General features: G+C 39.4%; 1 protein-coding gene and 1 pseudogene across 2 annotated transcripts in view; both read left to right on the forward strand.

Annotated features, from left to right (window-relative positions):
- LOC119534686 (zinc finger protein 596-like) overlaps positions 1-25,640 on the forward strand; it is a 176,059-nt gene that overhangs the window by 120,338 nt on the left and 30,081 nt on the right. Inside the window, exon 1 of one of the 2 annotated variants that reach the window (XM_037837316.1) lies at positions 9,342-9,717. The exons of the other annotated variant lie outside the window; for it this stretch is intronic. The gene's annotated coding sequence lies outside the window, so the exon portion shown is untranslated. Of the gene's footprint in view, positions 1-9,341; positions 9,718-25,640 lie in introns of those variants that run through there. 2 annotated transcript variants of the gene reach the window in all.
- Positions 1,829-3,634, forward strand: LOC119534690 (annotated as a pseudogene).

Genomic DNA, 25,640 nt, shown 5'->3' on the forward strand with positions numbered 1-25,640 from the left:
TGTACCCTATACATAGTAGATTTGATAGACATTACTAGAACATTATACCCCACAACAGCAGGATACACTTTTTTCACAAGTGTTCATGGAATATTCTCTAGGATAAACCATGTGTTAGCAAATCTCAACAAATTTGAAAATGTTGATATTATACAAAACACTTTCTCAGATCATAATGGCATGAAGGTGGAAATAATAACAGGCAGAAGGTTGTAAATTTCACAAATATATGGAGGATAAACAACACACTCTTAGACAACCAGTGGGTAAAGAAAGAAATTAAAAGAGAAACTAGTAAATACATCAGGGCAAATGACAATGTAAACACAATGTATCAAAACTTATGGGATGCAGCAAAGGCAGTGCTGAGAGGGAAATTTATTGCCCTAAAGGCCAATATGAAAAGAGAAGAGAGAGCAGGAATTGAAGAATTAACTGTTCACCTGGAGGACTAGAGAAAGAAAAGCAAACTAACCCCAAAGCAAAGAGAAGGAAAGAAATAACAAAGATTAGAGCAGAAATAAATGAAACTGAGAACAGGAAAACAATAGTGAGAATTAACACAACCAGAAGTTGGTTCTTTGAGAAAATCAATAAAATTAATGGACCCTTGGCTAGGCCAACAACAACAAAAAAAGAGTGGATGCAAACTAAATACAACCAGAAATGGGAAAAGGGGCATAACTACTGATCCTGCAGAAATAAAGGAGATAAGGAGAAGAAACTGTGAGCAACTATATGCTAATAAACTAGACAACTTAGACAAAATAGACAACTTCCTAGAAAAGCATGAACTACCAATATTGACTCAAGAAGAAATAGATGACCTCAGGAAACCAATCACAGGTATAGATTGAGTCAGTCATCAAAAAGCTCCCCAAAATAAAAGCCCAGGACTGGATGGTTTTACTTGTGAATTCAACAAAGCACTCAAGAAAGAATTAGTACCAATCTTGCTCCAACTCTTCAAAAAAAATTGAAGAGGAGGGAGATGACCTAACTCATTCTATGAAGGCAACATCACCGTAATACCAAAGTAAGAAAAAGGTAATACAAAAAATAAAACTAGAGACCAATCCCTTTGAATGAATATAGAATGCAAAAATCTTCAAGAAAGTACTACTTGCAAATCGAACCCAGCAGCACAATAAAAGAATTATACACCATGATCAAGTTGGATTTATTCCAGGTATGCAAAGCTGGTTAAACACAAGAAAATCAACTAATTTAATATACAACATCAATAAATCAATGTAAAGGAATCACATGATCCTCTTGATCGATGCAGAAAAAGCATTTGACAAAATCCAACATCTTTTCTTGATGGAAACACTTCAATGGATGGGAATAGGAGGGAACTTTCTCAATATTATAAAGGCAATATATGAAAATCCCACAGCTAACATCATGCTCAGTGGGGTATGAACAAGGAACAAGATAGGGGTGCCCACTGCCAATCATTGTATTCCATATTGTGCTGGAAATTCTAGCTTGAGCAATTAGGCAAGAAAAGAAATAAAAAGGCATCCAAATGGAGAGAAAGAAGTAAAACTTTCACTGTTTGCAGATGACATGATTGTCTATGTAGAAAATCCACAAAAATCTACAGCAAAGCTATTAGAGCTAATCAATGAATACAGCAAAGTGGCAGGCTACAAAATAACATGCAACAATTCAGTAGTGTACTACACACAATTAATGAGCAAAAGGAGGAGGAAATCAAGAAAAATTTCCATTTACAATAGCAATCAAAATATTCAATTATTTAGGAAATAAACTTAACCCAGGCCACAAAAGACCTATGTAGAGAAACCACAAAAAATTTAAAGGAAATCAAACAGGACCTTAAAAAATGGAAGAACATACTGTGTTCATGGATTGGAAGAGTAATTATAGTTAAGATGTCAATTCTACCTAAAATGATTTATCGATTCAATGCAATAACTAATTGAAATCCAGCAACTTTACTTTGCAGAATTGTTAAAATCAATAACCAAATTTATTTGGAAGGGAAAGGTGCCCCGAACAGCCAAAAAATCTTTGAGACAGATAAACGAAGTGGGAGGTCTCACACTACCTGACTTTGTAGCATACTACAAATCTACAGTAGCCAAAACAGCGTGGTGCTCTTGGGGTGATGAGCAGTATCCAGCACTTAGCTCACTTAGCACTCACACTGTCAATCATGTCCCTGAGGCGCTGCTTCTCACGTCTCCTTCAGGTGCAAGTGCATTCCATCCTGAAGAAATCTGTTCATTCTGTGGCTGTGATAGAAGCCCCATTCTAACAGGGACAGAAAAGAAAAGGAGTGGAATATGGTCCAGCTGCCATAAGAGAAGCTGGCTTGAAAAGGCTCTCCAGTTTGGGCTGCCACCTAAAAGATTTTGGAGATTTGAGTTTTACTCCAGTCCCCAAAGATGATCTCTGTAACAACAAAATAGTGAACCCTCGCTCTGTGGGCCTTGCCAACCAGGAACTGGCCAAGATGTTTAGTAGAGCTGTGTCAGGAGTCACGGTGGAAGGAGACCACATTCTGGCTATCAGTACCATTAGTGGCCACACCCACCACTGCCCAGACCTTTGTGTCATCTGGATTGATGCCTACACTGACATTAATACACCCCTTGCCACCTTATCTGGAAACCTCCATGGACAGCCAGTTTCATTCCTCCTCAGGGAACTATAGGACAAGGATACCACAACTCCCAGGATTTTCCTGGCTCAAACCTTGCATCTCTTCCCCAGATATCATGTATATTGGTCTAAGAGATGTAGACCCTCCTGAACATTTTATTTTAAAGAACTATGATATCCAGCATTTTTCCATGAGGGACATTGATCGACTTGGTATCCAGAAAGTCATGGAACAGACATTTGATCTATTGATTGGTAAAAGACAAAGGCCAATCCATCTGAATTTTGATATTGAAGCATTTGATCCTATGCTAGCTCCAGCCACAGGCACCCCTGTTGTAGGGGGACTGACCTATTGAGAAGTCATGTATATTACTGAGGAAATACACAATACAGGGTTGCTGTCAGCACTAGATCTTGTTGAAGTCAATCCTCAGTTGGCTACTTCAGAGGAAGAAGCAAAGGCTACAGCTAGCCTCGCAGTGGATGTGATTGCTTCAAGTTTTGGTTAGACAAGGGAGGGAGGACACATTTTCTATGACCAACTTCCTTCTCCCAGTTCACCAGATGAATCAGAAAGCAAAGAACATGTGAGAATTTAGGAAATACTGTGCACTGACAGCTGTTTCAAGATGGACATTCCAGAGCTGCAAGGCATTTGAGGGGACAAATACTAAATGTTTAGGTAGGTCCATAATGCCTTAATGAGAAAATTTGCATTCTCCTAATTCTAGTGTTTCACCTTTCCATTTTGGTGACCAAAAATACTATCATATATTTATTTAGATTTTTGCAGTGCTCAGTGGGTTGATATGTTGGAGTACTATGTAACTTTAAAGACATCATAAACAGCATTTATTACCTTGGAGGTAAAACAAAAAAGCATGGTATTGGCATAAGGATGGATATACCAACCAATGGTATTGAATTGCATGTTCAGAAGTAGACCCTCACTTCTACAGATAATTGATCTTTGATAAGGTGGTCAAGTCAAAGCAACTGGAACAGAGCAGCCTCATCAATAAATGGTGTTTGGAGAACTGGATATCCATATCCAAGAGAATGAAAGAGGACTCCTATCTCTCACCTTACACAAAAATTAACTTGAAATTTATCAAAGACCTCAACATTAATGCTAAGACCATCAGACTCTTAGAAGAAAATGTAGGGCAATATCTTAAAGATCTTGTGCTAGGAGGTGGTTTCCTAGACCTTTCACCCAAAGCAAATGCAACCAAAGAAGAAATAGATAAATGGGATCTCCTCAAAATTAAACACTTTTGCACATCAAAGAACTTTGTCAGAAAAGTAAAAAGGCAGCCTAGGCAATTGGAGACAATATTTGGAAACCACATATCAGATAAGGGTTTAATATCCAGGATGTATAAAGGGATCCTACACTAAATAACAGAAAGACAATCCAAATGAAAAATGGGCAGAAGATATGGATACTTTTCTGAAGAGGAAATATAAATGGCTCAAAAACATATGAAAAGATGCTCAATTTCACTGGCTAGTAAGGAAATGGAAATCAAAACCACAATGAGATATCTTCTTTCACCTACCAGAATGGCCAAAAGAAAAAGAAAACACAATTGCTGGAGAGGATGTGGAGAAGGAGGCATATTTATTCACTGTGGTGGGAATGGAGATTTGTACAGCCACTCTGGAAGGCAGTGTGGTAGTTCCTCAGGAAGCTAAATACATATTTTCCATATGATTCAGCAATTTCATTACCAGGTATATCCTCAGAGGAACTGAAAGCTAAGACACAAATGGACATTTGTAAACTGATGTTTATAGTGGCATTATTTGCAATTGGCAAGAGATGGAAACAGCCCAAATGTTCATCAAAAGATGAGTGGATAAACAAATTGTGGTATATACACACAATGGAATATTATGCAGCTGTAAGAAAGAACAAGGTCATGGAACATATGATAACATGAATGAATCTTGAGGACATTATGTTAAGCAAAGTTAGCCAGAAACAAAAGGACAAATACCGCATGGTCTCACTAAAATGAACTAACATTAATGAGCAAACTCTGAGAGTTAAAAGCTGAGAACACAGGTTTTCATCAAATTGGGCATTTGATATTGAAGGAGAATAGAATGGTCAACAAAATGGATTGTATAGATCCAGAAATGGATATCATAATACTGTGTGATGGTAGCACAATATTATAAGAACACTGAACAACGTCTGTGAGTAAAGCCAAAAAAGGAGGGCTAGGGGCATGTATGACACCAGAAGGAAAGATAGATGATAAAGACTGGGACTGTATAACTTAATGAAACCCAGAGTGGTCAATGATTGTGACCAAATGTAGAAATAAAAATGTCTTTACATGTTGGAGAACAAATGAATGTCAACCTTGCAAGGTGTTTGAAAAGGAATGGTATTGGAGAAAAAATATAGTCAAAGCAAACTGGAGTGTGCCAGTTTGAATGTATTATGTCCCCTAAAATGCCGTTATCTTTGATGTAATCTTGTGTGGGCAAATGTTGATTAGATTGTGATTCTTTGGGTGTTTGCATGGAGATGCAACCCACCCAACTGTGGGTGATGACTCTGGATAGTTTCTGTGGAGGTGTGGCCCCCCCCATTCAGCATGGGCCTGAAGAGTTTACTGGGCACTGACTATAAGCTCAGACAGAAGGAGCAATCTTGCTACACACCAGAGGGACACTTTGAAGAATGCACAGGAGTTGAGAGAGAGGCTGCAGATGAGAGACAGTTTGAAGATGGCTGTTGAAAGCAGACTCTTGCTCTGGAGAAGCTAAGAGAGGACAAATGCCCCAAGAGAAACTGAGCATGACATTTTGAAGAGGAGCTGTGGCCTACAGAGGAACATCCAGGGAGAAAGCCATTTTGAAACCAGAACTTGGAGAAACACCAGCCATGTGCCTTCCCAGCTAACAGAAGTTTTCTGGATGCCATTGACCATCCTCCAGTGAAGGTACCCAATTGCTGATGTGTTACCTTGGACACTTTATTGCCTTAAGACTGTAACTATGTAACCAAATAAACCCCCTTTATAAAAGCCAATCCATTTCTGATGTTTTGCATTCTGACAGCATTAGCAAACTAGAACATGGAGTCTATGGCTAATAGGAACATTGTAATATGCTTCCATTAAATGTAACAAAGGCAATATACAAGGCTAAATGTCTATGAGATGGGGATGTAAGGGAGGGTTATATGATTCTTTGTAGTGGTGCTGTTGTCTGACCTTATTTTTTTGTATTGTATGGTATATTTTTTATCTTTTTATTATTGAAAAAAATTTTTTTCCCTAATAATATATTCAAGTGCTGATTGTGGTGATGAATGCACCAGTATATAATGATACTGGGAACAGTTGATTGTACACTGTGGATGATTGTATGGTGTGTGAATATATCTCTACAAAATTGCAGGAAAAATGTAAACAGGGATACAGGTGCTGGACAAAACATGGAGAGAGGGATGTAACCTATGTACAGTTGGTGGGGAAGTAGAGTGGTGTAGCCAATCTAGAGGACAGTGTAGTAATTCCAAAAGAAGATAGTATGTGGGTTCCATAAAGTCCTGCAACCTCTTAATGTGATGTATACTTGAAGATATGATATCAGGGACACAAATGGACATTTGCACACTGGTGTTTTTGGAGGCAGTATTCACTATTTTCAGTGGGTGGAGGGTGAACAGAATGGTGAACTGCGGTGCATGTATACAATGGAATATTGAGCAACTATGAGAAGGATTGAAGCTGTGAGACATGCAGTGATGTGAATGGATGTTGTGGACAGCATTTTGAGTGATGTATGCCAGGTATGAAAAGACAAACATTATAATGGCCTTACCAATAGGACTAACTACAATGTGTAAACTCTGAGAATTGAATTGTAGAGCACAGCTTATCAGGGAAATGTTTATTGTCATGATCCATAGATTGCAAGCTCTTACAGCAATCACATGTATTCCTGAGTTGTATGGCTATCTGCAAATTCTCAGAGGCTGAGCTCTTTGTGTATAAACTTGTCAGTCTCTGGAACTTGGGTATCTGTGTGACACCTGAAACTCAGAGCTAGAGTTCAAGCAGCTATGGATGTCAGTATTATCACATACCACAACTGTTAATAAAAAGCTGAAAATAGTCCAGACTTCCAATTAGAGATATGAATGAAGCAAATCTGTTAGGACTAATGCAAATCAGCCCAAAGGGTAAAGGACAATATTGACTGTGTTTTAAAACTTCAACTTCTGTGTGAGACCAAGGAAACAGACATTTATTTGGGGTAGGATTATATATTTTCTGCCAGCACACTAAATAATTTAACTTGTATGGTCAGTTTATTCAAACACCATAATTACATGGAACTTTGAATAGGAGTGAGATCTGATAGGTTTGGTATAGATTGGTGTGAAATCCTGATACATCTGAAAGTAATTTGGGCTAAGAATAAAATATATTTTTCAGGGTGCCCCTGAGGAACTGGGGGAAAATGTGGAAATGTTGGATGTCCTCACCTGGTTATTAGTGATATTCTCACAAAACATTGAGGACTAACAGTTAGTAGACCAAGCCCTCAATCTTGGGGTCTTGCCCTTATTAAGCTTGTTACTGCAAAGGAGAGGCTAAGCATACTTGTAACCGTTCTGAGCAATTTCTTTTTTGCTCAGATATGGCCCTCCCTCTCTCTAAGCCCACTGGGCAGGTGAACTCACTGCTTTCCCCCCTACATGGGACATGACTCCTGGGGTGTAAATCTCCCTGGCAACATGGGACTTCGTTCCCAGGGATGAGCTTTGACGCAGCATTGTGGGATTGAGAAAATCTTGACCAAAAGCAGGAAGCGAAATGAAACAAAATAAAGTTTCAGTGGCTGAGAGATCTCAAATGGGTTGAGAGGTCACTCTGGAGGGCATTCTTATGTGCTATATAGATATTCCTTTTTAGGTTTTTATGTATTGGAATAACTAGAAAGAATACCTGAAACTGTCAAAACTGCAATCCAGTAGCCTTGATTCTTGGAGATGAGTGTATAACTATGTAGCTTACACAGTGTGACAGTGTGATTTTGAAAACCTTGTGACTCACATTCCTTTTATCCAGGGTATGGAAGGATGAGTAGAAAAATGGGGACAAAAACTAAAAGAAAAAATGGATGAGATGGGGGGGATGGAATGATTTGGGTGTTCTTTTTTACTTTTTCTTTTATTCTTATTTTCATTCTTTTTGAAGTAATGAAAATGTTCAAAAATTGTGGTGATGAATGCACAACTATATGATGGTAATATGAACAGTTGACTGTACACCCATGGATGATTGTATGGTATGTGAATATATCTCAGTAAAACAATTTAACAAGATAACGCAGGAGAAAAACAGGAAAAAGACATGAACAGCATGTCACAGAAAAGGAAACATGAAAGGCCCAAAATATACCAAAATGTGCACACATTTACCGAGAACCAGAGACATGCAAATTAAGGACAATGAGATACCATTTTACACTCACCAGACTGATAAAATGAAAAAGGATATAAAATACATGAAGTATTATACATTGCTGTTTGAAGTAGTTCTATCATTTTGGAAAAACAATTTGGCCTTAAATTCTGAAGTTGAACAGGGCAGAAGTCCTTACCCAGCAATTCTATTACTAGGGAAGTATCCCAGAAAAACCCTTAATATATAAGCCCAGGAGATATGTATAAGAATCAGCTCTGTTCCATCTGAGTCCCTCTTCCTTTGTTATTTCCTCTTCTCCCTTGTCTGGGGGCCCTGGAATTTTCAGTCACATGACCAGTGAGATGCTCCTAACACCTTGGGCTGCTGAGCTCTGAGGCCAGGACCTGGCTGGGCAATTCTGCTGGGGGATCCTGCCTAAGTCTTTTCCTTTGAGCTGGGAGCTGCTGCAGAGAGAAGACCTTCTTTCCAGGGAGCCTCAGAATAAGGCTCTGCCCCTCCTCAGCTTGCCTTCTGAGCTCCTCTCCTGGAGCTCACTTCTCAGTCACTGCTGGGACAGGGGCCATGCCTTCCAGCAGCAAGGTAGGGAGAGATGTCGTGGTCTCTTCCTTTTTCATCTGCATTCTCATGCACGATGCCTCAGACACTGTCCACCATGCCCCAGTCTTCTAAGGCAGCAACACTGTCCACTCAGCTCCAGCTCCACAAGATTCCCACCTTTTTGCTCTCATGGTTTTTTGCCTTTATAAAAACGCTTTTCTATCGTATTAGAGGGGTCTCAGGAGGTAGAAAGGGTAAATCTGCCATATTTAACAAGAGGTCGTCTATATTTATTTCTAAACTTTGCCAGGGATAAAGGGTCTAGCCCATCTGGGGAAACCACTTTGTTGAGGTTTATTGGGCCAAAAATCTCAGGTGCCTGAGATTCCAGTGTTTGTTTCTTCTGGGTGAAAACTGAATTCCACGCTTGGGACTGGATCCACCACACGGATATTGCCCAGAGCAGCTTTTCCAAAACCACGGATGACCAAGCTGGGCCTTTTAAAAACAGTTCAGGGCCTAAGGGGACTCTGCCTGCATAGCTTTCAAGACGGATTGGTTTCACATGCTCCATCAATTCGGTTGAAGTTTTACCTACCGTGTTTCATTGAATCTACGATGCCATCAGTTATCACATGTACTACTGTTTCTTGAGTCACTAGGAAAGAAAAAATGCTGCCAATTTACGAAGAACACACCATTTATTGTTAGATATACCCTGACTTTTTGACATGTTAACTGTGCAAAGAATATGCATCTTAGAGTCGATGAAATACGGCGATTCTTTCTTCACTTTTTTCATCGTGATAGTTTCGGGAAACAGCCTTCTGCGTCTGCGTAGGTCCTTCGGCCATAAAAGTTGGCTGGCGTTCCCTTCCCGGTCTCACTGCAGAGGGTAAATGCTGAACCCCGGAAGCACCGTTCCTTCTCCTTCTACGTCACCGTCAGACAGGCTTATTATCGCGAGAGGTCCGTTCTCCCGGGCGCTTCCGCCAACGCGCAGATCTCGTGAGACCGCAGCCTGAGGCGCGCAGGGAGGCGGCGATGGACGCAAGATGGCGGCGGCGACTATATTTCTTTTTAAGTGAGTCTGCCGTGCCCTCGGGCTGCCTTTCAACTGGCGGGAGCGGGTCGCTGACCCGGCCTGGGGCGCGGCAGCCGCCACCTGGGCCCGCTTGTCTCCTTTCAGTTCTTCGTCGCGGGGGAGGGAGGGCGAAGCGGAAGTGCGCTGGCAGCACCCAGCGGCGGATACCAGGGAAAAGTTTTCAATTGCATTATTTTATTTTCGCTTAGTGAAAATCAACTTGTATTAATATCTCCGTTTTAATGATAATGCTTTAAGATTTTAAAAAGATGGTATGTTTTAAAAAAATTGTCAGCAATCTCACACATTCTAGATTGAAGGTTCTTATAGTGGGCTCTTTGATTTCTGGTTCAGTTCTTATGGTTCTTATCAATTTGCAACCCTTTTTTCTAATTTGAAATAAATTTTCCAAATTATTCTGAAACCATGGGAGGGTTATCAGGTAAATCTTACTTGAATTCTTAATGTACGTCGGACAAAATTCTATGTACTTCGAATGTACTAACTCGTTGCTTCTCACAACATGTTATATAGGAGGTAGTCACAATGATTGTTTATATAGATTGATGAGAAATGTTAGGCAAAGGGGATAAGCAATATGACAAATTCTAACAGTTAATAAAAATTGTCACTCAGTCATTCTCAGGGAGTCTCAGAGGATTAGCGGTTAGAAGCTTGTAAATAGGTAGGCCCTCTTGTTATTCACATTTAATAAGTGGAAAATGAAATTGTAGAAAGGCCAAGTAACCCCAAAACTCTCACCTGTGCATCCAACCCTCAACTTTCCAGCAGATTATCCTGCTTCAACTTTTGCAATGGAATGGTTTTGAGAGAGCTAGTACACAGACATTCTGTTCTCTTTTACATTTGGGACTTGCATTTCATTTACCTCAGCCGATTCCCATTTTGAAAGATACTGACATCCTGGTGCTAGGAGACAGGGTCTTCATCATTTCTTTGTTTGAAATCAGATATAATGTTGCCTGGGATTGGAGGTTTCCCTTCTTATTGATTACAAATATAACTGTGTAATTAAGGTTAGAAATATCTGGACCATTCTTCCAGATTCTGGTAATCTGGTATCCTTTTCTCATTTATATGGCCCTAGGTTTCACTCATACTTAAAATGAAAATATAATTTATACTATGATTCACCTGATCCTATCTTTTTTTTTTTTAACAGTTTTATTCACATACTATACAGTTCATCCTAAGTATACAATCAGTAGCTCTTGATGTAATCAGTTGCATAATTATGCATTCAGTACCACAATCAATATTAGAAAATTCCAACTTCTTCCAAAAAAATAATCCCCCACTACTTATATCACACTATTATTAAAATTTAGCTTTGGTATAATGCCTTTGTTACATTTAATGAAAGAATATTACAATGTTACTGTTAACCACAGGCCTGAATTTGCATTGTGTTTTTTCCCATTTATCACCCTATTATAAAACCTTGAAATAGTGAGATATGTGTTTGTCCTAGTTCATATAAGAATTTTCTTATATTTATACAATTAACCACTATCATTGTCCACTTTAGGTTTCGCTGACTTATACAGTCCCAGGTTTTCTCCATTAGCTTTCCGTCTGGTGATATATGTGACCCTAGTCTTTCTCTTCCAGCCATACTTGGACTTAGCTTTCTTAATTATGCTTATAGTATTGTGCTACTGTCACACACTATTGTGCTATCCATTTCTGAACATTTACAATCAACCTTGTTAAACATTCTGTACTCCTTAAGCATCAATTTCCCAGTCGCTACAATCTTTCTATCTCCTGATAATTTATGCTCTTGAACTTAACTCCCAGAATTTGTTCATTATAGTTAATTCATAATAGTTAGGCAATACAGTATTTGTCCTTTTGTTTCTGGCTTATTTTGCTCAACACAGTGTCCTCAAGCTTCATCCACATCATTGCATGCCTCATGACTTCATTCCTTCTCACAGCTGAATAATATTCCATCATACTTATAAACCACAGTTTATCTCCTCATCAGTTGATGGGAATTTGGACTGTTTCCATCTTTTGGCAATGGAGAATTATGCTGCTATGATCATCAGTGTCCAAATGTCTTTTCGTGTCCCTGCTTTCAATTTTTCTGAGTACCTACCTAGTAACAGGATTGCCAGATCATATGGCAGTTCTATACTTATTTTCTTGAGGAACTGCAAAACTGCCTTCCAGAGTGGTTGCACAATTTTGCATTCCCACCAGCAGTGAATAAGTGTCCCCATATTTCCACATCCTGTCCAACATTTGCAGTTTTCTGTTTTTTTCTTTTGATAATGGCCATCCTAGTAGAAGTGAAATGTATTTTCATTATGGTTTTGATTTGTAATTCTCTGGCAGCTAATTAAGTTGAGCATCTTTTCATATTCTTTCAGCCATTTGATTTCCTTTTTGGGAAAGTGTCTATACATGTCTTGCCCATTTTTTAATCAGATTTTTGTTGTTGTTGAGTTGTAGGATGTCTTTTTATATTCTGGATATTAACTCCTTGTCAGATATGAGGTTTCTGAATATTGTCTCCCATTGAGTACGCTGCCTTTTTATTTTATTGACAAAGTCCTTTGATGAACCTTAAGTATTCAGTTTTGAGTAGATACCATTTATCTGTTTTTCATTGCTTGTGCTTTGAGTGTAACATTCAGGAAACCACTTCCCACCAATCTCTTTAGATATTTCCATATATTTTCTTCTAAAATTTTATGGTCCCAGCTCTAAGGTTTTAGGTCTCTGACACATTTGGTGTTAATTTTTATATACAGTGTGAAACGGATCCTCTTTCATTCTTCTGAACATGGATATCAAGTTCTTCAAGCACCACTTGTTGAAGAGGCTATTCTGTCTCAGTTTAGTGGATTTGGCCACCTCATCAAAACCCAACTGTATATAAGAGGGTCTGTTTCTGAACTCTCAGTTTTATTCCATTCATCAGTATTTCTCGCCTTATGCCAGTACCATGCTGTTTTGACCATTGTAGCCTTGTTATATGCTTTAAAGTCAGGAAATGTGAGATCTCCAACTTCATTGTTCATTCTAAGGATGTTTTTAGGTATTCTGGGCACCAAGCCCTTCTAAATAAAATTTTTATTGGTTATTTCTGCAAACTAATCTGTTGGGATTTTGATTGGTATTGTGTTGAATCTGTAAATCAGTTTGGGTAGAATTGACCCTTAAACTATATTTAGTTTTCCAATCCATGAACATGATATGTCCTTCCACCTATTTAGGCCTTCCTTAATTTCTTTTGGCAATGTGTTGTAGTTTTCTGTGCATAGATCCTTTATACCCTTGGGTAAATGTATTCCTAGATATTTGACTCATAGTTGCTATTGTAAAAGGAATTTTTCCCTTGGTTTACTCCTCAGATTGCTCCTTTACTCTTGTGTATAAAACACTACTGATTTTTGATGTTGATGTTGTATTCCACCACTTTGCTGAACTTGTTTATTAGGTCTAGTAGCTTTGTTGTAGGTTTTTCAGGACTTTCCACATACAGGATCATTGCACTTGCAAAGAGCAAAACTTTTACTTCCTCCATTCCAATTTGGATGCCTTTTATTTCTTTTTTTTCTTGCCTATTTGCTGTACGTAGAACTTTGAGGACAATATTGAATAACAATGGTGACAATGTGCATCCTTGTCTTTTTTCATATACAGGGAAGGCTTTCTGTCTTTTCCCATTAAGTGTGATGTTAGCTTGTGGGTTTTTCCTATATGCCCTTTATCATATTGAGGATGATTCCTTCTATTCCTAACTTTCAAAGTCTTTTTGTTAAGAAAGGATATAGGATTTTGCAAAATGCCTTTTCTGTTTCAATTCAGGTGATCATGTGGTGTTCCCCTTCAATTTTTTAAAGTGCTGTATTCCCACATTGATTGATTTTCTTTGTTGAACCACGCTTGCAATCTGGGATAAAATCCACTTGATCAGAGTGTATAGTTATTTAATATACTTCTGGAATCAGTTTGCAAGTATTTTGTTGAGTTTTGCATCTATATTCATTAGAGAGATTTGTCTGTAATTTTCTTGTAATATCTTTGCCTGGCTTTGGTATTAGGTTGATGTTAGCTTCATAGAATGAGTTGGGTAGCATTCCTTCCACCTCAAGTTTTTGAAGAGTTTGAGCAGGATTGGTATTAATTCTTCTAGGAATGCTAGTTAGAATTCACCTGTGAAGCCATTTGGTCCTTTACTTTTCTTTGTTTGGTGGTTTTTGATCACTTATTCAACCTCTTTACTTGTGACTGGTTTGTTGAAGTCCTCTATTTCTTGTCCAGTCAGTGTAGGTTGTTCATATGTTTCTAGGAAGGTATCCATTTCATCTAAACTGTATAGTGTGTGGGTATACAGTTGTTCATAGTATCCCTTTTTAATCTCTTTATTTCTGTGGAGTCAGTAGTAATGCCCCTCTGCCATCTCTGATATTTTTTTTGCATGCTCTTTCTTTTTTCTTTGTTAGTAGCTAAGAGGACACATTTTATTGATTTTCTCAAGGAACCAACTTCTGGTTTTGTTGATATTCTTGATTGTATTTTTTGTTCTCATTTCATTTATTTCTCTTCTGATCTGTTATTTCTTTACTTTTGTTCCTGAGGCACCTCCAAACTGTCCTCCACGTTGGCTGTGCCATTTTATATTCCCACCAGCAGTGAGTGTTCCAGTTTCTCTACATCCTCTTCAACACTTGTAGTTTCCTGTTTGTTTAGTAGTGGCCATTCAAGTAGGTATGAGATGATACCTCACTGTTTTGTTGTTGTTTTTTTTTTACATTTTTTATTGTGAAATATAACGTGTTTACAGTGTATAATTTAACAAGTGGTTATATAGGTTATTTCAAAGAATATTATGGGTTGCAGTTCCACCATTTCATTTATTTCCTTCTAGCTATTCTAATACCCTAGCATCTAAAAAATATTTATATAAAGATTCAGCATATAGCTGTTCATAGTATTCTCTCATTATCTCTTTTATTTATGTGTGGTCAATTGTTATGTCCTCCCTCCCATTCTGATTTTATTTATCTGCATCCTCTCCCTTTTTTCTTGTCAGCCTAGGTAAGGGTCCATCAGTTTTATTGATTTTCTCGAAGAACCAACTTCTGATTTTGTTGATTATTGTTTTCATATTCTCAATTTCATTTACTTCTGCTCTAATCTTTGTTACTTTTTACCTTGTGTTTCCTTTTGGGTTGGTTTGCTGTTCTTTCTCTAGTTCCTCCAGGTTAGCAGTTAATTCCTTGATTTTTGTACTTCTTTTTTGATATAGGCATTTAGGGCAATAACTTTCTTTCTCATCACTGCCTTTGCTGCATCCCATGAATTTTGATATGTTGTGTTGTCATTTTAATTTGTGTAGAGATAATGACTGATTTCTCTTGAAATTTCTTCCTTGACCTATTGGTTGGTTAGGTGTTTTGTTTAGCCTTCATATATTTGAATTTTCCAGCCTTCTGCTTGTTATTGATTTCCAACTTCATTCCATTATAGTATGAGAAAGGGCCTTGCATAATTTTGAGCTTTTTAAATTTATTGGGACCTATTTTGTGATTCAGTATGTGGTCTGTCCTGGAGAATGATCCATGAGTACTTGAGAAAAGTGTATATCCTGCTGTTGTTGGGTGTAATGTTCTGTAAATGTTGGTTAAGTCTAGTTCATTTATCATATTTATTATATTATTCACAATCTCTGTTGCTTTATTGCTTCTCTGTCTAGATGTTCTATCCATTGATGAGAGTGGCATATTGAAGTCTCCAACTACTACTGTAGAAGTGTCCACTTCTCCCTTTATTAATGTCAGTATTTGTCTCATGTATTTTGGAGCACTTTGGCTCTTTGCAAAGATACTTATGATTGCTATGTCTTTGATGAATTATCCTACTTATTAATACATAGTGTCCTTCTTTGTCTCTTTTAATTGTTTTACACTTGAAGTCTAATTTGTCTATTTGTATAGCTTCCTTTGCTCTTTTCTGGTTGTTTGCATGAAATATCTTTTTCCAGCCTTTAACTTTCAACCTGTTTTTGTACTTGGGTCTCAAGTGAGTCTCTTCTAGATAGCATATAGATGGATCCTATTTTTTTAATCCATTCTCCCTATCTATGTCTTTTGATTGGTGATTTTAATACATTAATTTAATGTTATTACTGTAAAGGCAGTACTTTCTTCAATCATTTTGTCTTTTGGATTTTATCTATTTTTCCCCTATTAATGCTAATTTTCATTTCTGTACTCTTCTCTGAACCTCTCTTTCCTGTCCTTTCCTATCTGTCTAGTGCTCCCTTTATTATTTCTTGGAGAACATGTTTCTTCTTCAGAAGCACTCTTCAGTGTCTGTTTAACTTTAAGTTGTTTAAACTCCCTCTTTTTTTTTAAATTTGTATTTATTGAGATATATTCACATTCCATGCAGTCATACAAAACAAAGCATACATTCAGTTGTTTACAGTACCATTATATAGTTGTTCATCCATCACCAGAATTAATTTTTGACATTTTTGTTACCACACACACAAAAATAATAAGAATAAAAATTAAAGTGAAACAGAACATTAAAGTAAAAAAGAACACTGGGTGCCTTTTTTTTTTTCTTCCCCCATTTTTCTACTCATCCATCCATAAACAAGACAAAGGTGAGTATGGTCTATATGGCTTTCCCAGTCACATTGTCCCTCATAATCTACATTTTTATACAATTGTCTTCAAGATTCATGGGTTCTGGGTTATAGTTTGATACTTTCAGGTATTTACTGCTAGCTATTCCAATTCATTAGAACATAAAAAGGTTTGTCTATATTGTGCATAAGAGTGCCCGCCAGAGTGACCTCTCAGCTCCTTTTGAATCTGTCTGCCACTGAAGCTTATTTCATTTCCTTTCTCCTCCCCCTTTTGGTCAAGATGTTCTCACGATGCTGGGTCTAGATTCCTCCCTGGGAGTCATATTCCATGTTGCCAGTGGGATTCACTCCCCTGGGTGTCAGATCCCACGTAGCAGGGAGGGCAGAGATATCACCTGCCAAGTTGGCTTAGCTAGAGAGAGAGGGCCACATCTGAGCAACAGAGGCATTTGGGAGGAGGCTCTTAGGCACAATTATAGGGAGGCCTAGCCTCTCCTTTGCAGCAATAGTCTTCCCAAGGGCAAGTCCTGTGGTAGAGGGCTCAGCCTATCAAAGCACCAGTACCCTATGCCTGTGAGCACATCAGGAACCATTGAGGTGGGGAAGCCCAACACCCCTGCATTCTACACCAGCTCCTCTAGGGGGCTTTGCTTATTTTTTTCATTGTTTTTTTTTTAATTGACTTTTTTTAAATCAACTGTATCAAAAATTAAAAAAAACATGCAGTTAAAAAAAACATTTCAAACCAATCATAACAAGGAAGTCCAACATGTTCCTACTCTACCCCAAGAAAATAACCTAATATAGTAACATTTCTGTGAACTTGTTCCTACCATACCCATCAGAACTCAACAAACCATAGTCATTCCTGGGCATTCCCAGAACATTAAATTTACCTACAATAGCTTGTCTGTTCTTATTGGGTTATTGTTCCCCCTTCATTAATTGCTCTCCATTGTTAGTTCCCCTACATTCTACATTATAAATCATTTATTTTAGGAGTGTGTTCTTTAACTTCCAGGTGTTCGTGAATTTTATAAGTGTCTGATGGTTATTGACTTCTAATTGTATTCCACTGTGGTCAGAGAATGTGCTTTGAATAATTTCAATTTGTTTAAATCTATTGAGGCTTGTTTTATGTCCCAGCAAATGGCCTACTCTGGAGAAAGTTCCATGATCACTAGAGGAGAATGTGTATGCTGGTGATTCGGGGTGTAATGGTCTATATATGTCTGTTAAATCAAATTCGTTTATCTGTTTAGATTTTCAGTTTCCTTCTTGGTCTTCTGTCTGGTAGGAGGGAGTGATGTGTTGAAGTCTCCCACAATTATTGTGGAAACATCCATTGCTTCCTTTAGTTTTGCCGGTGTTTGTCTCATATATTTTGTGGCATCATGCTTGGGTGCATAAACATTTATGATTGTTATTTCTTGTTGAATTGTCCCTTTTATTAGTATGTAGTGGCCTTCCTTGTCTCTCATACCGTCCTTGCATTTAAAGTCTATTTTATCTGAGATTAATATTGCCACTCCTGCTTTCTTTTGGCTGTAGCTTGCATTAAGTATTTTTCCATCCTTTCCCTTTCAGTTTCTTTGTGTCCCAGTGTCTAAGATGAGTTTCTTGTATGCAGCATATTGATGGTTCATATTTTTTTATCCATTCTGCCGATCTATGTCTTTTAATTGTGTAGTTTAATCCATTTACATTCAGCATTATTACTGTGAAGGCACTTCTTGAATCATCCTTCTTATCCTTTGGTTTATGTTTGTCAGATATATTTTTCCCTTCTCTCTCTTAATGTCCTTTAACATACCTGTACTGAACATCTTTAGTCTGAACCTTTCTCCATATCTCTCTCTCCTTTCTTTGTTTTTATGTCAGTAGGGCTCCCTTAAGTATCTGAAGTAGGGCAGGTCTTTTATTAGCAAAGTCTCTCAGCATTTGTTTGTCTGTGAAAAATTTAAGCTCTCCCTTAAATTTGAAGGAGAGCTTTGCTGGATAAGTATTCTTCGTTGGAAATTTTTCTCTCTCAGGATTTTAAATATGTCATGCCACTGCCTTCTCGCCTCCATGGTGGCCGCTGAGTAGTCATTACTTAGTCTTATGTTGTTTCCTTTGTATGTGGTGAATTGCTTTTCTCTTGCTGCTTTCAGAACTTGCTCTTCAGTATTTGACAGTCTGATCAGAATATGTCTTGGAGTGGGTTTATTTTGGGTTTATTCTATTTGGTGTGTTCACTGAGCATTTATGCTTTGTGTGTTTATATTGTGTAGAAGGTTTGGGAATTTTTCCCCAACAATTTCTTTGGATACTCTTTCTAGACCTTTACCCTTCTCTTCCCTTTCTGGGACACCAATGAATCTTACATGTGGACGTTTTGTTTTATCTGTCATATCCCTTGGGTTCATTTCGATTTTTTTGATTTTTTCCCCCATTCTTTCTTTTGTTCTTTCGTTTTCCATTCTGTGGCCCTCAAGATCGCTGATTTGTTGTTCAGCTTCCTCTAGTCTTGTACTTTAAGTATGCAGAATCTTTTTAATTTGGTTAATAGTTATTTCCATAAGATCATCTTTTTTTTTTAATTTACACTTGCAATTTCTTTTTTATGCTCTTCTAGGTTCTTCTTCATGTCCTTTATATCCTGTGCCATGCTCTCATTGTTTGTCTTTAGTTCTTTGATTAATTGCTCCCAGTACTGTGTCTCCTCTGATGTTTTGATTTGGGTGTTTGCGTTTGGGCTATCCATATGGTTTTTTCATATGCTTTAAATTTTTCTGTTGTTTTTGGCCTCTTTGCATTTGCTTTACTTGATGGGGTTCTTTTAGGATATGTGGGATTATTCAAAGACTAATTTCTAATTTGTAAGATCTACGGTTTGGTGGTGTACAGTTTCTCTAGCTAACCAGCAGATGGCATCTGTGATTCACCTATTCCCCTCAAGTCAGTTCTCCCCAACTTTGTCTTTGTGGTGTGTGGGGGTCTGATTCTTGTGGGGTCCAATTGGTGCACCAAGTTTGGGTGTGTTGTTGGTGCTGTCCACCCTGAATGTGGGGCGTGTGAGCATTTAGGGAGGGAGGGCAGCTTTAATAATCAAACCTCCCAGGTGTTCCTGGAGATTTAAGGCTGTTGCAAGAGTCTAAACCTTCATTTCAGTCTCGCCACAGATTGTCTCTGCCACTGACACACAAGTCCTTGGTATTGGTGTATGATCCCTGGGATTTCTGACTGGGTCCCTCTTCCAAGCTTTCCCCTTCCAGGGCCTCTGCTGAGGGAAGGTTGTTCTACATCACAAGTGTGCACCATCCCTCAAGGGAAGTTCTGGGCCGCTGGGCTGTGTGGATGCATTCCAAGCCTGCTGTAAGGATGGGCTGTATGAGGCATGTTAATTTCCCCCTTTTTGCACAGCTCCGCCTTCCCAGCTCTGGGACAGTTAGGTGTGGGTGTATGAAAGGCTATTGTCCATGTCCAGTATTGTGGCATGTGCGCGTGTTGCTGGAAACACTTCCTGTCACACTGCGTTTTGGGTACAGCTCTGGGGTGTGGCGCCTGCGCCAGGTAGTAGCGTTCCTAGCCCACCAGGAAGATGGCTGCAAGGGATGTGGTTATTTTCCCTTTTTGGCTCACCTCTGCCTTCCTCGCTCTGAGGCGATTAGCAGCAGGTGTGCAAAAGACTATCTTCCATGCCAGATATTGAGGCATTCCCACAGCCTGTTCCTGCTGTGCTTCACTGTGCAGTTCTTGCTGCAGTATCTGCAGCCGCTTTTGGGTTTTTTAAAAAAGAACTAGTCTGCCTTCAAACACCAAACCACGGTTTCCCCACACTGCAACATGGCTGTCAGATATTCAGCAGGCTTACTCGTTTCAGAACGCATGCTCCTGGTTTCACCAAGTGTACAGTCCCTGTGGGTTTAGCAGACCTTGTCCAGCTGGTGCATCGCTGGATCCCTGAGATCCATTTCGATTTTTTCAATTTTTTTCCCCATTCTTTCTTTTGTTGTTTCATTTTCTGTTCTGTGCTCCTCGAGGAGGCTGAGTTGTTGTTCAGCTTCCTGTAATCTTGTATTATGAGTATCCAGAGTCTTTTTTTTAAATTTTATTTTTAATTTATTTTGAAATAAATTCAAAGTTACATGAATAGTTGCAAAAACAATACTAGCCCCATACACAGAATTTCATCATACCCTGACCCCCCTCCCCCGAGCTCAGTCCATCAACTTTAACATGCTGTCACATCACTATTTCTTTCCCTCCCTCCCTCCCTCTCTCCCTATCATCCATCCTATATTTCTCTGTCTTCTGAACATATGAGAGTTAGCTGCACACATCCTTGAACATACACTGTAATTCATGTATGTACTTCCCATGAACAAGAACATTGTTTTATGTAATTCCATTAAGCACAGCTAAGAAGTATAAGAGATTCAACAATGATACAATGCTTACATTCTGTATTTCCTTTTCCTTATGTCTCAACTGTGTCCCTTCGAGCCACCTGTCCTACACCCTCTAATCCCATCCAAGTTCATCCTTAGCATTCAGTTGTCGTCTAGTTGGCCCGTCTTTTTTTTTTTTTTTTTTTTCCTTTTTTCAATTGTGGAAATATATATACAGCCTAAATCTTCCCATTCCACCCCCTCCTTAGCCTTCCATTAGTGGGATTAATCACATTTAGAATGATGTTATTCTCTTTCCCACCATCCATTGCTAGAAATTTCCCTTCATCTCAAACAGCAACCCTACACTCCTTTCTTAACTTCCCATTGCCCCTTCCCCCATTTCTCTTAACCCAAACTCTGATTTCATCTCTATGGTTATATTCTCTGATAATTTCTTTGTGTTTACTGTGGGGCTTAAAATTAACCTCTTAAATCCCTATCAGTCTTGTTTTTCTTTGATACCTCTTCACTTCAATAGGGCACATAAACTATGTTCCTATACTCCTTCATTCCCCCACCTTTATATAGTTGTCTAAAATTACACATTTTACATTGAGTTCAAAACCACTGATTTGTCCTTAGAGTTTGTGTATTTTTTTATCATGTAGGAAGTAAATAGTGGAGTTCAAAAATTATTGACTTCTATTTGTATTGCGTTGTGTTTGGAGAATGTTCTTTGAGTATATTCAATTTTTTTTTTATTTAATTTCTTAAGGCTTGTTTTATGTCCCAGCTTATGGTTCCTTCTGGAGAAAGATCTGTAATCACTAGAGAAAAATGAGTGTCCTGGTGATTTGGGATGTAAGGTACTATATATGTCTGTTAAAATTGTCTATATGTCTTTCTCCTTTCTTTGTCTCTCTGTTGGTAGGGCTTCCTTTAGAATCTGAAGTAGGGCAGGTCTTTTATTGGCAAACTCTCAGGATTTGTTTGTCTGTGAAAAATTTAAGCTCTCCCTCAAATTTGAAGGAGAGTTTTGCTGGATAAAGTATTCTTGGCTGGAAATTTTTCTCTCTCAGAATTTTAAATATGTCATGCCACTGCCTTCTCGCCTCCATAGTGGCCACTGAGTAGTCACTACTTAGTCTTATATTGTTTCCTTTGTATGTGGTGAATTGCTTTTCTCTTGCTGCTTTCAGAACTTGCTCCTTCTCTTCAGTGTTTGAGAGTCTGATCAGAATATGTCTTGGGGTGGGTTTATTTGGATTTATTCTGTTTGGAGTTTGCTGGGCATTTATGCTTTGTGTGTTTATATTGTGTAGAAGGTTGGGGAAGTTTTCCCCAACAATTTCTTTGAATACTCTTTCTAGACCTTTACCGTTCTCTTCCCCTTCTGGGACACCAATGAGTCTTAAGTTTGGATGTTTTATTTTATCTATCGTATCCCTGAGATCCATTGCGATTTTTTCGATTTTTTTCCTCCATTCTTTCTTTTGTTCTTTCATTTTCTGTTCTGTGGATTTCTAGGGCACTGAGATGTTCAGCTTCCTCTAGTCTTGTATTGTGAATATCCAGAGTGTTTTTAATTTGGCCAACAGTTTCTTTTATTTCCATAAGATCTTCTGTTTTTTTATTTACTGTTGCAATGTCTTCTTTATGCTCTGCTAGTGTCTTTTTTATGGCGCTTATATCCTGGGCCATGGTCCTCTTGATGTCCTTTAAATCCTTTGCCATGTTTTCATTCTTTGATTGTAGTTCTTTAATTAAATTTGCGAGGAATAACGTTTCTTCCAAAATCTTGATTTGTGTGTTTGGAGGTGGATTCTCCATATCATCTGGTTTTATGATATGCATTAAGATTTTCTGTTGTTTTTGGCCTCTTGGCATTTGTTTTGCTTGATAGGGTTCTTTCAAGTTGTATCAAAAAAAGGATATCGATCTAATTTTTCGGAGGTACAGTTTGGTGACGTACACTTTCTCTAAGTAACCAGCAGATGGCGTCTGTGAGCCACCTATATCCCTCCAGTCAGTTTTCGCGTAGTGAGGGGAAATGATTCTTGTGTGTTCAGTTGGAGAGCTCAGCCTGGGCGCGCCGCTGGAGTCGCCTGCCCTGAATGTGGGGCACGCGCACGGGTGGCCAGGGAGGACGGGCAGCTCTCTCTCTGTGTCCTCTAAACCACCGGACTTGGTGTAGCGCCCCTGGGTTCTCCGAGCGGATCCCCCCTCCCAGCCACGATCTTCCCTCAGCCGAGGGGGATGCCGTACTACGTCATTAGTGTGCGCCGTCCCTCTAGGGAAGCCCTGGGCCGCTTGGCTGTGCCGCGGGGCTCTCAGCTTGTTTCAGAATACAGAATGTGTGAGGCTGTCTTCACTGCAACGCCTTGTGGGCTGAGAGCAGCTGAGGTTTTCTCCACAGAGAGAGAGCGAGAGACAGAGTATTTCCCCCTATTCTCCCAAGGTCAGTTGTCACCAAAAGCCTCTGTCTGCTTGTTGAGGATTCGCTGTCTGTATTGAGCAGTTATTATTAAAACCTCACTTGGAGCTGGGCTGAGAAAGTGCACGGTGCGGCTTCCGTGAGGGAGGGGCTCCCGGCTCTAGGTTCTTGGCTCTCAGCGCGGGTCCGCAATTTTACTTACAGATTTTATGCTGTGATCTCGGGCATTCCTCCCAATTCATGTCAGTGGATGTTGAGTATACTGTCACGTTTGTCTCCCCGCTACCATTCCAGGTTATTTACTGGTTTTTTGTTCATTTATGAATTGTTCTGGGGGAGACTAAGTCTTCCACTTCCTTCTATGCCGCCATCTTCCCAGCCAGAGTCTTTTTAATTTGGCCTACAGTTTCTTTAATTTCCATAAGATCTACTAATTTTTTATTTACTCTTGCAATATCTTCTTTATGCTCTTCTAGGGTCTTCTTTATGTCTTTTATATTCTCTGCTGTGCTCTTCTTCAAGACGTTTATATCCCGTGCCATGCTCTCATTGCCTGTCTGTAGTTCTTTGATTAATTCTGCCAGGAACTGTGTGTCTTCGGATCTTTTGATTTGAGTGTTTGGGTTCGGGTTCTCCATGTCGTCTGGTTTTATCATATGCTTTAAGATTTTCTGTTGTTTTTGGCCTCTTGGCATTTGCTTTACTTGATCTTTAATTTGTTAGAATTGCAGCTTGGTGACATACACTTTCTCTAACTAACCAGCAGATGGCATCCGTGAGTCAGTTATTCCCCTCAAGTCAGTTCTCCCCAACTTTGTGGTATGTGGGGATCTGATTCTTTTGGGGTCCAATTGGTGCACTTAATTTGGGTGTGTTGTTGGTGCTGTCTGCCCTCAATGAGGGGCGTGTGCCTGAGCAGTTAGGGAGGAAGGGCAGGTTTAACAATCAAACCTCCCAGGTGTTCCCGGAGATTTAAGGCTGTTCTCTGTTGCTGACCCAAAAGTCCTTGGTATTGGCTTAGGTTCCCTGGGATTTCTGAGTGGTTTCCCCCTCCCTGCTGTGCTTTTCGAGGACCTCTGCTGAGGGGGAGAGGGCCGTGCCACGTCACAAGTGAGCGCCGGCCTCCAGGGAAGCCTTAGGCCGCTGGGCTGTGTAGGGGCGTTCCCAGCCCTCTTCAATGATGGTTGAATGGGACACGTTAACTTCCCCCTTTCCACACAGCTCCACTCTCCCATCTCTGGGATGATCAGCCCTGGGTGTATTCAAGGCCACTGTCCACGGCTGATATTGTGTCATGTGAGCGGTGCTGTGGGAAAGACTCCCTGTCAGGCTGGGTTTCTTGGCTTGGCTCTGTGCTGTGTGTTCGGCGCCGGGCAGGAGTAGCCCCGCCCTCTGGGGAGACGGCTGCAAGTTGTGCATCTCCCCTTTGCTTCCCTGGACCCAAGACAATCAGCAGTGGGTTTGGGAAGGGGTATACTCCACCCCAGACACCGAGGCGTTAGTCCAGACCATTCCTGTCTTATGTGCAGCTGTTCCTGGGCTTCTTTTTTTTTTTTTTTTTTACCAACGCCAACCCACCATTTCCCCACACTGCAGCGTGGCCGAGGGATTCAGCCTACTCACTCACTCGTTTCAGAATGCAGACTCCTGGTTTCACCAAACGCCTGTTCCCTGTGGCTTTAGCAGAAGTTGTCCAGCTGGTGCTACTCTGGAAGTGGTGTTCTGGGTCCTTTCTGGGTTTTTATCCAGTGTTTTCCACGGAGGTGTTTTTTTCTCTGTCTCACCTAGTCACCTCTTAGGTTCCTCCTTTCTCTCCCTCCTTTTTGAAGAATAGTTTTCCTTATACAGAATTCTTCATTGGCAGCTTTTCTTTCAGTATCTTAAATATATCTTACCAGTGACCTTCTTGGTTCTGTGGTTTCTACTGAGACATCCACACTTAGTCTTATCTTGCCTCCCCTGTATGTGATGGATTGCTTTCTCTTGCTGCCTTCAGAATTCTGTCCTTGTCTTTGACGTTTGACAATCTGAATAGTGTCTTTCAGTAGGCCTATTTGGATTGATTCTGTATGGGGTGCATTGAGCTTCTTGGTTCTGTAATTTTATGTTTTTCATAAGAGTTGGGAAAGTTTCATTGATTACTTCCATTATTTTTTCTACCCCTTTTCTCTTCTTCTGGGACACCTATAACATGTACATTTTTGTAATTCATGTCATTCATTTCCCTGAGACTCTGCTCATGTTTTCCATTCTTTTTCCTATCTTCTTTTGTGCCTAGGATTTCAGGTGTGTGGTCTTCTAGTTCACTAATATTATCTTCCGCCTTTTCAAATCTGCTTTTGTCTGTCTCCATTGTGTTTATTTTTTCTATTTTGTCCCTCATTCCCACAAGTTCTGCCGTTTGTTTTTTCAAGCTTTCGGTTCTTCTGTATGTATACTCTGTCATCTTTATGTCCTTCATCTCTTTTGTCACATT

The sequence above is a fragment of the Choloepus didactylus genome, chromosome 5, assembly GCF_015220235.1.
Source record: "Choloepus didactylus isolate mChoDid1 chromosome 5, mChoDid1.pri, whole genome shotgun sequence".
Classification (NCBI taxonomy): Eukaryota; Metazoa; Chordata; class Mammalia; order Pilosa; family Megalonychidae; genus Choloepus; species Choloepus didactylus.